Genomic DNA, 11206 nt, shown 5'->3' on the forward strand with positions numbered 1-11206 from the left:
CAAACTTCCCCCACCATTTTAGACAGACAGCCAGCTTATCCACAGATATGGGCATTAATTGCGACTTTCAGATCCACAGTTTGCATTAATCTATCTCTGCTACATGGAGAAACCTGCAAATTGTCCTAACCAGCTTCCTCACAGGACTTTAGCGCAAAAAGAAGAAGGACCTTTGTACTGAATCCCTTTGGGGTATTACACGGTGAATCAAACTCTTCACATCGACCTAACTGAAGACCTCCTGAATCCTCACATGCATATCTGAGAGGATAACTGGAGTCACAGCAGTTATATCCAATATGGAAAGAACTGTAATGGAAAATTTACTAGCTACAGATGGGATTTTCTGTTCCTTTTGAAGCTGAGGGACCATTGTGTGGCAGCTATGGCTGCTGTTATCTGCTATGTTTATTCCTCTTGAAAATCTCTGACCTCTGCATTCCCTGTGTCATAAAAAGAACAAAGCAGTGAATATTGATTAATAAAACTCTTTGACTCTACTAGCGAAGCCATTACAAGCACTGGGTATTTGTTTAAGTTGAAGAGTATGTCCTCCAAGACTCAACACCTCTAGCTTCCACTCTTTTGACCCACAGGAACCTGCTTGTCTCTCTCTCAAGTGAATAAATTCACCTAGCCAGGTGGCAAAAAAATTGTTTCCGTTCCTCCCACGATAGGAGGATAAAGATAAGGGAATGTTATAATGCCTTTATAACATGAAAACCAGTGGTGAATCTGAACCACCTGCAGGACAATGATAAATGTCCGTTTGAAGTGCAGAGATCAAGTGCTGGGAGAGCAAGGTCAGATGCTTTACGTGACATCTAATGTGACTGTCATTTCTCAGGCTCGGTAGCCGATGGAAATGTGGCGACAGGATGAACCAATCACTAAGGTACCATGTCTGGCATTTAAATAGAGTGCAGCAATTCCAGCAGTGCCAAATGATTAGAGATCTAATTGCCATTGTCTAATGAATTCCTCTGTGGTGTGGTGTGCATGTTCAAAAAAGTATTAAACTAAGTCCAGCAAGGTACTCTCACTAAAAATGAATTTTTAAAAGATTAAATTCTAGTTTTCTACTCCTAAATAGTCTCATGAATTAATAAAAGGTTTCATACAGGCATATCTATAAATAATGGATGACCATTTGGCTGTTTTATTGGGAATTACCTTTCTATATGTTCCAACATTTGGCTCTAGGGAAATACCACTCTCCGTATTAAATGCCCTTCCAAGATCATGAGAATTGTAAAATTCAATTTTTTGGTTTAAAAATCATTATCAACTTCTTTTCTTTGAAAAGTATATCACCTTATGATTGTTTCAATGTACTAGTGACAGATACTAGATATAAAGTATCTATTAAAGGAGTGGAAAATACGATTTATTGGGAGACTGAAGACCTCCCCATATTCAAGTTAAGGTGATTTGGTTATGTCCTCTGCACATCTCTGGGGGAACAGAAATTTCATGACAGATTGCTCTTCAGCTGATTTAACTCAGGCCATTACACCATCCTGTGGTGTCATATAACAAGTGTAACTTGGGTAAACTTGTCCACAAAATTAGATGCACCTTTTTAAATTGGGATAGTAGCAAACCAGTCACACAGTTCCCAGAGACTGTCATGAACTTTCTGCTCCTGCTGATGTCTAAACACAGAGCGAATTTTTATTTTCATTTTCTAGGAAGCTATGCTCTCTTTCAAAGAATTATGTACAAAATCAGGCAGTCCAGTGGGCTGTGTAATACCAAGGAATCCTGCGAGCTGCAGAGGTGTGATTCCCATCTGCTCATGTGGCATAAACCTTTCCACTTGGATTCAGTTTTTGACACTGGCCTGTGCCACCTCCCCTTACAAAAAAAAATGTTTTTCTCTAGAATCCTGATTTTGACTCGTTCCTATTCCTGAAAACTGAAAAAGTCATGGGACTAACTACAAGCCTCATAAACTGAACACCCACTACAGAGGGGTTTTATCTGCCACTGAAGTCCACTTTCTTCGTAAATGGTGAGGTCTTCTAACTCCTCTCCACGCCACTTTCTGATCTCCTCCCAAAGGTCAGATCAAAGTGAACAAATGAACAAATGTAGGCAGATAAAGTTGAATGCAAAGGGGTCTGAGCTTTTTTCAGGTCCTGTGATTGACAGCTAAGGCCTTGCACAGTGACAGTGTCACTTGAGAGACCCTACACTTTTTTTCCCAGGTTTTCTGCAGTCTCTGGTGTCACAGGGGGACAGCCCCCTGTGGTAATGCCAGGCTCCTCACTGTCAGGGGGCTAAGACCTGGACTAATTCATTGCGGTGCAGTTTAATTAAACTGCACCGGAGTTGTTTCCCTGGTAAAATAAGTGTGGGAAGAGAATGTGTGTCAAAAGAGACATGCCTCTTACTGTGTGTGCTTTATTGTTACACCACAGCTAATATATTGTGGGAATTCCCATGGAGTCAATGATAAACTATATTATCAAGCTCCATAAAATAGGCATTCTACTAGTGAGGGTTACTGTAGCCCACAATTCCATTAATCCTCCTAATTTATTATATTATAGCTGTATGTGAGGTCTCATAAATTTATTATGCCCCTTTCATCTTGATAAAAATGCTTGTTTCTCCTCTCAAATAAAAACACTTATTATTTGTTGTGTCTGTCTCTAAAAAATAAATGTATCAGCCACTTGCAAGAAAATATGATTATTGGCTGAACAATGTAAACTGCACTTGACATGTCTTCTGCCATAAAATTAAAGAATTTTATTAAATCTTGCTTTCTGAGTACAAAAACCAGTATATGAAGGCCCATTGAATTTTTATTTGCTTTTCGTTTAGAGCATTACATTCTCTTTTATATATATACCTTTACAAGGTTTTGTAATTTAAAGCCACAGAACCTGCATCTGCCAGCTTTGCCTTTTATGAAGAAGGCAATTTCTGAGACTCAGCATTACATACCTCTTGGAAATTGATATGGGTGGCAAATAAAATCATTTCCTCTTTTAGGACATTTCCCGAGTAAACTATTTGCTAGGTTATGTCGCAGTAATCTACACTGAAATACTTGATATATGCTAATATACTGTGCTAATGTACTATGTTAGGTAAGTCTATACGATGAAAATAGCAAACTTTTCCCTTGGAGCTTGTGTCCCAGAAAAGGGGTCAAAGTGGCCTTTGTGTTTCCCTGGGACTCAATGGGTGGGATAGAAAGCTTGCTTCAGCCATGGTCTACAGAGAGGAAGTCCTCTGTCATGGTTCAAAGCAAAATATGAAGATGATCTTCATTTAGTGGAGTTTCATGATGAGCAATGTCAGGTTTGACTGGGAAATATAGGAAAGACTGTGCTGATTCAGTCCAAGGGCCCTTCCAGGCCAATGTCTCTGATGGTGGCCAGAAGAAGGTGCCAGACTGAGAAAAGGGCAGAGTAAATGACACTTTCCCAGCTACTATCTGTCATGGCTTGACATGTTTCAAACCACTACAACATCTCAGACTGCTTTCAGCTCAGATTTCTTGAGTGATGTGATTTGTCTTATTTACTAATCCTCCAGGGATGTGCCTTTTGAACATTTCTTCATTCTCCTCTTGAACCCATGTAAACTCCTTTAAATTCACAACATCTTTTGCCAAGGCATTCTATGCAGTTTCTTCATCTTGGGGTGAAGAAACCATCTCCTTGCATTCATTTTAATCCTGGTCCTTCCATGATCTGAGTGCCCTAGGATTTATATTAGATGAAACAACAAACAGCACATTCCTATCCATTCTTTCCATATTGCTCCTTATTTTGTTGATCTCTGCTATCCTCCCACTGCATCCCCTCTGTTACAAGCTGAAGAGTCCAAGCCTGCTCAGTCATTCCTTGCACAGCAGCCATTCCTTACACACCTACATTTTAAGAACAGGATTTCCTCACCCTCCTGTATCTTTCTTCCTTTTTTGGATTCTACTCCTAGTTATCAAAGTAAATTACAAGCTTTGTTAGATCATAACCACCTATTAATCCAGCTCTCCTTGTAAATCAAGTGCAAGAAAATTCCTTATGTCAGCTTTATCAAGTCAATAATCCCTCTTCTTACTCCTTACAACAAGTAAGACTACCAGGTTGGCTGATATTTGTGCACTCATTACTGTGGTGGTGTTTTTTCCCTGCATAGTCAGTGTGTTGTTCTAAGATGTGCTTCTGGCATCAAAGACTTCTGTCAATAACTAGCTGAAAGAATCTCTCCATGTGACCTCAATCAGACCTTAGATTTACACTCAAATACTGTAGAGAAACAATTAATAAGCCCCTTACTGCCTGCTAGAAGCTAAGAAACTGCAGAAATGGGGGACCCTGTGTCATATAAAAGGTACCCAAAGCTAGAAGGTCTTTGTGAGGAGCCTGCAGGATCTCTGCATTAACTTGGCTCAGATTACTCCAACAGGTCCTAGGCTTTCTGCCACAGTAGTCAGGAATAAACTAAAGCTGAAGTCACCTGAAACACAGGGAGCCTGTACTCTTAGCCAGTGCTCTTTACACTGGAAATACCTACCACCCAAGGTACAGCCCAGAGCATTCACTATCAGGAAACATAGTACCAAAATGTGGTTCCAAATCCCAATTCAAAGGTTTTGGCACAGAGAAATTATGCTGAAATCCTACTTCCAATACTTGGGATAGGACAGTCTAAATGAGCCAACCAAATGTATATCTCCCCTAGGCCACATTACAACAAATGTCAAAACTAGCACATCATGTGGATATATAAATTGTGAAAAGTTGCTAGTGTTAAAAATTACTTTTAAACATAAACAAAAAGGCTGAGGGAAAAATTTGGAAATTGCGATATGATCCTAAAGGAGGAACTGGGGCAAGGATAAGGCTCAGAAATGCTCTGGGGAAAAACTTTACGGTGAAAGAGGACTCAGTGTTATCTCAAAAACCACCCAAGTTTCTCTTTCAACACAGTTTCCACTTCCAAGCTAGAAAACGTCTATTATTTCAAAAAAACATGAAACTGCTGGAAGCATCTGATTTAGTATAATTAACCACAATTCAAGAAATTAACATGAAGCAACTGGGAAGACAAAGAGTATTTTTTTCATAAAGGCATGAAAAATAAGGTATTTCCTAAGCATGCCTTTGCTGAGATCCTTGGGGAAGAAAATGATAGAGTGCAGCATCACAAGTTTGAGTAATTAGTGACAACAGAAACTGTGCTAAGAGAACAGCACCCAGTATCCATGCAGGTGCTTACCTGGTTATGGTGGGTAGGAGGTGGAAAAGGCTCCTGTTGTCCAAGACAGTTGATATGCTTTGTCACCACGGGGAAAAAAATCTTTCCCCTCAAGCTGTTTAGAATAGCCTGATGAGAGTTGCTTTCTATAAATCTTTATGAAAGCCCTCAATGTGGAACAAGCGAGTCCGAGACACTCTCATTTCCGTGCTGATCTGCACTGGAGTGTGTGTTTGGACAACACAACTAAAACTAACCACAATGGCATTTTCTTGAAAGTGACAGAAATGCGAATAAGAAGAAAGAACTTTTAGCTATTAAACCAAGAACACATTATTAGTTCAACATTTAAACTCTTCAGCCACATTTCTGTTCCTACTTCCAGAACCAGAGTGAGACTTAACTTCCACAGCTGCAATAGGCACCACAAAACAGAGAAACAGTTGTGGAAACCTGAAGTAGATCATAGGTTGGCTGTGCCGTGAAATGTGATACTCTTTGTCTGTCTATCCACTCTTATTAAAATTTCAACAAACATTGTAAAGCTAAATAAGAGTGAGATCTTAACCACAGAGCTGGTATGTCTTGGAATAGTGCTTTGTAGAGAAACTCACTGTTCAAATGGCGACATTTCACACACTCTTCCCCACCTTGACCCTTTCCTTTGTGTCAAAAGATGGTCTTTGTTCTTCAAATAAATACATCACTTGTGATGATTTTATTGTGCCAAGATGTTTTCTCAGTTAAGGACATCCTCCTCCAGTGTTAGGTATGGATTTCCACAGGCCAGCAGATTGTTTCCTACCTAAAGATGCCTGTTTTTTCAAATGCACATATCCACATATCCACATCCTGCTTGTAATTACAAAAAAAAGAAAAAAATCACTGTGAGCTACCAATATGAGATAGTTTCTCATTCTGAATTGCAGAAATTGCTCCTTTAACACTGAACAGTGTTCAAAAGCTGTTCCTTACACTGCAATCTTAAATTTGCAGTCCTATTTTCAGTATTTCACTTAGTCATATTTAGCAGCCAGGTGGTGAAAACAATAGGAGTCTTTAAACCTCTGTACCAGTGGTATCCTCAAACACGAGCAACTTTGTTCTATACCACATTAAAGTGATCCACTTCATATCAGGAAACTAATCCCTCAGAATTACCAACACAAAAAGTGTGCTTCAAAATCAGTTTAGTGCAATGATTGTTACATACAGCCACAGTTTATGACTATCACCTTAACCGACTTTAAAGCAGTACGTATTCGCCATTCAGTTGGAGGACATGCCACTGTTTTCACAGAGAATACTTACTGCCTTTTTTTTCTTTTCCTTTTTAAACTACATGAAATTTAATTTGATATTTTGACTAGCCAAAACCCAGTACTTGAAACAGATTGAACCCGAATATGACATTTTATCCCATTTATGCTTTTAGCAGTATGCTAATAAAATTGAGTAACACTTGCTGATATTAATGGACATTGCCTGATTTGGGTGTGATTTGCATTGCTCAAATATTTCGAGATACCTGTGTGACTGCTGCCATCACTGTATAGTGGCAGAGGAAATGGTCTTCACACAAGTTGAGGCTTTGCATTTTTCTGCTTTAGTATATGAATGTAGAAAATCCTGTAGAAAATACCTGGCTTAATTTTAAAGCTGAGCTGCACAGGTTGGAGGAGCGTATACACACTAGCCTGCCTTGGCTAACTTCTGCCACTGACAGAGTAAGTAACACTCCATTAGTCACAGGAAGAGGAGATATGCTCAGGAGAGAGCTTAGTGTGCACATAATCCAGTGCAAAAATAGGAATCAGATTCACACCAACAATATTTTGGTACCAACTACCATTAATTGCAATAGAGGTGAGGCACTGAGGTAGTACATAGATGTGGGTATCAATATTACTGTATTACAATAAGATTAATGAATATGCGAAGACATCAGCAAAACCACTGTAGGACAGTTTTCTAGAGGTCTAACTTAACAGGATAGGCTAGAGGGAGACTAGGACCACGTAGAGACTGAAGCTTTGTTTTCTCAGGAAGGCAGAAACAAAATTTGGTAGGATTTATCATGTACAGCTAGAAAACCACAGTTAATGATTTTCACATAGGTCAAAAAGAGAGCACAACCCCCCTCCCCCCCCATTTTTCACCAGTGTTTAACTCAGCTCACTAAAACCTGTACATTATTTTGCTTATCAGAACAGGTCCTATTATTCGTTAAATAACTTTGGAAAATACATGGCATTCCGTTTTGTAAGCCCCCCTAACTCTGTAGACTCATTGGACCCAAACTGAAATTAGGGGGAAAAAAAAGATTAATAAGATGTTCAGAGAATTAATCCATTCTTATCAGTAGGATGATTTGCTAAAATTGGAATTAACCTGCCATACGAGACAATTTTCCTTAAACTGTAGTGGACAAGTATGAATCCATCACAGTCTGTGCATCCTATCTTATTGAAACATTGAGAAACTAAAACATCTGCACATCTTGTCCAGGAACAGAAATGCACCAACAAACTAATGAAGTTACCTCCAGCCCAGACAGCAATCTAAATCTCAAAGCTCACCTCATATACAAATGTTGGAAGAACTGATTTGAATCACGACCAGAAGGTTGACAGTGGAAGACACTGGGAGAAAAGTGAATGCTAACAAAGAGAACATTTCAGAGAAACAAGCAAGGTTTCTTGTCCTGGAAAGTAAAACTTCTGTTCTGAGTCTTTCATTTGGCTAAGCTCAGATGTAGCATGAAGGGGTGAGAAGGGATTAATGCAGGTTAATTGTACAACTTTTATATTGCTTTCTATTTGAAGTCCAGAAATTTAGTTGTGAAAAAAGATCGGAGGTTTACCTGACTTGGCAAGGAAATAGGGATTCAGGGCAGAGAGGTGTGCGGGCAGGGAAAGGGTCCAAATGTGAACTTCTCTGACAAAGCTGAGAAACAGTGGGTTCATACAAGGTTCCTCCATGTTGATTGGCAGTAGTCCTGAATTGACAGCGTGTAGTGAGGCTTGAATTTAAAATAGACTTCAATGACAGCAATTGGAAGAGGTTGTTCAATCTTAAAACAAAACAAAAATAAAGCCATTACTCTCTTTTATCTGCAGGAAAGTTCAGGGGAAAAAAAGTCATGAGAAAGCTATACAGTTGGTCAAGGTGAGGATGAAATAGAAACACAGGACACAGTTTCACAATCTGAGGGGGGACTTTGTTGTACTTTGGTATTTTGCAGTACTGCTGTAGCTTGGAAGTACTATTGTCATAGTTTAAACCTAGTGAACAGGTGAAGAAAATTTTGCCTTCCATTACTATGATGTGTTGACCTTGGATGGCTGACAGATACCCACCCAGCCACTCTCTAACTCCCCCTCCTCAACAGGACAGGGGGCAAAAATAAGATGGAAAATTTCATAGGTTGAGATAAAGACAATGAGATCTCTTGCCAGTTACCATCATGGGTAAATCAGAAGTGATTTGGGGAAAATTAATTCGATTTACTGCCAGTTAAAATAGAACTTGGATGGTAAGAAACAAAGATGAAATTCAACACCACCTTATCTTCTCTTCATTTTCCCCAGCTCAACTTCACATCTTCATTCCTGACACCTCTACCTCCCCAGCTCTTCTCCCTAAACAGCAGAGGTGGAAAGATTTGGGCAACTGTAGTCCGTTGATGGCGAGCCTTCTCTTCTGCTCCTTCCTCCGTTCACTTTTCCCCTGTTCCAGTGTGGGTTCTCCGTGGGCCACAGTCCTGCAGGATAAACCTGCTCCAGCATGAGCCCTCCATGGGCTGCAGGGGGATCTCTGCTCCAGTGACTGCAGCACTGCCTCCTGCTCTATCTTTCACCATAATGCTTTCAGGGCTTCTTCTTACACTTTTTCCTCACTTTGCCCTTTCTTAGATACATTTTCCCAGAAGCACAGCTGTACCCTGCAGTAGGTCCATTGGAGCTGGCTGGTAATACCTGTCTCCAGCATGGGTCAGCCTCTGGCCTCACCCCACAGAGGCCACCCCTGCAGCCGCCCACTGCCAGTGCCTGGGCACCTGTGCCCAATACTGTTCTGCCCAATACTGTTACTCATGAAATTTCACTGTCAAGGCCATAATTATAACTTAAAAGTAAACCAAACCAAAAAAAAAGAAAGCCCACCAAAACCAGCAACACCAAAACAACACAAAAATACTGCAAACAACATTTAAAGAGGGCATATGACAAGGGACAGAAATCCGGATATATATGTGATATGTAACAAACAACAATTAAAAATTATCATATGCCAAGGGACTAAAATTCATACGTATGTGATCTCCCTCCAGCACCTCCTGCTTTTCCCACGTGTGACTGCTTACACTCCAAATTCCTCCTAATAACCTTAAAAGGGATATGTTAACACATTTGCCATTGATATGGCAAAACAATTAAAAATTATACTGCAGGTGACAATCCTGCCTCTTGGCATTCAAGGAGACCTCTCCCAAAGGCTTTTTAAAGGTTCCCGGTGAACCACAGTCTCAGTGTGGGAAAGAAGGACTCCCTGCTAATGATCTCTGTGCTTGCCCTCAGGCAGGATCCATTCCCATACTAGCTGCAAGCACAGCCTGCTCTGCAATAACCCCAAATTCGAACACGCCTAACACAACCCAAGTCCCACTAGACATAAATTTTACTTTCACATCTCCAGCCTGCCGCCGGGGCTGGTAGGAGCCTTGTGTCTACACTGAGGATGTGCTTCCAGGGGGTGGTGACAGCTCTCAGAAGAAAGCAGTGACTGAAAGGGGAACATGTCAGGGGGCCCTGTCTGACATGGACCTTAACAGCATGGGAGAGGTTGCAGGGACGGCGGAGGGAGTCAGCACAGCCTGGCAGGGGATGGGGCAGTCAGCATTAATTCTCACCCTTAGACAGAGCCTTCTACCAGCAGCTCAAAAAGGAAAACCAGAATCAAAAAAAAAGTTTGCTTTTAAATCATAAGGGAAGTTTCAAGGTGTTAAAAAAAAAAATTGTCCACCATAAATAATGTGAATTACAATAAAGCAACATTTAAAATGGACTAAAGGTAATAGACATTTCTGATCGAAACAAAAATTGTTTACCTCAAACTGCTCACGCACAAACTAGTATTTTTTGATGTCGAGTTCACCTTCTGCCTTGTCTGTTTATGCATTTTATTGATTTGTTTGAAACTCTGGTTGGGGACTGTTGGGAATTTGGACTAAAGCAGTGCATTGTAGAGACCGGAAAGACAGTGTGTATGAAATAACTGAGTGCGCCTTTTAAAACCTCAGGAACTGTCTAAGAAATAACATGAACATTTTCAAAGATAAGTTTTCCATTTCCATAACTAAGAAATGCAAATTAAAATCAGAGAGTGCAGGCAGTGTATAGTTAAAAGCTGAGGCTCAGCTTTTATGCGTGGATTAACTTCAGCAGTTGTGATTGATTACCCAAGTCAGAGAGCAGTTTTGCTTCTGCTGTGAGCTAGCTTCATCACTTACAGAATTCATCTTTGCTTAAGTGAGAAAAATGCCAGTTCACAGGTAAGAGTTGAACCAACCCATACACACTCTGGAAAGAAAACAGGCAGTGAATGTGTGGGCAATGTCAGCTTTCAGACAGGAGGACTTGAATTCCCAGGATTTTGCATTACTCTGCCTGGTGTCACAGACAGAGCAGTCTGGTGGAGCAGTGGCTACAGAGATACACACTCCCACATTTGTCCCACAGACACACTTATCAGTCCAGCCTTGAATGGAGAAGTCTGAGTGCTATTCCTTTGTTCTTATTTTGCTGGGTTTGCTTTGGGGAAAAATAGCAATGCAGATCTAACATTCCAAGATAAAAACTATAGTACAAAACAGTAAATAAGGGCTGATGGTTTTCTCTGATTTGGTCTGAGAAAAAGGGGAGCTGGCAGTCATTTGAAATAGTAATATCTTTCAGAGATGCTCTTTAAGAGTATTATTATGAATTGA

Source organism: Neopelma chrysocephalum, unplaced genomic scaffold (genome assembly GCF_003984885.1).
Source record: "Neopelma chrysocephalum unplaced genomic scaffold, ASM398488v2 Primary Assembly neopelma1_382, whole genome shotgun sequence".
Classification (NCBI taxonomy): domain Eukaryota; kingdom Metazoa; phylum Chordata; class Aves; order Passeriformes; family Pipridae; genus Neopelma; species Neopelma chrysocephalum.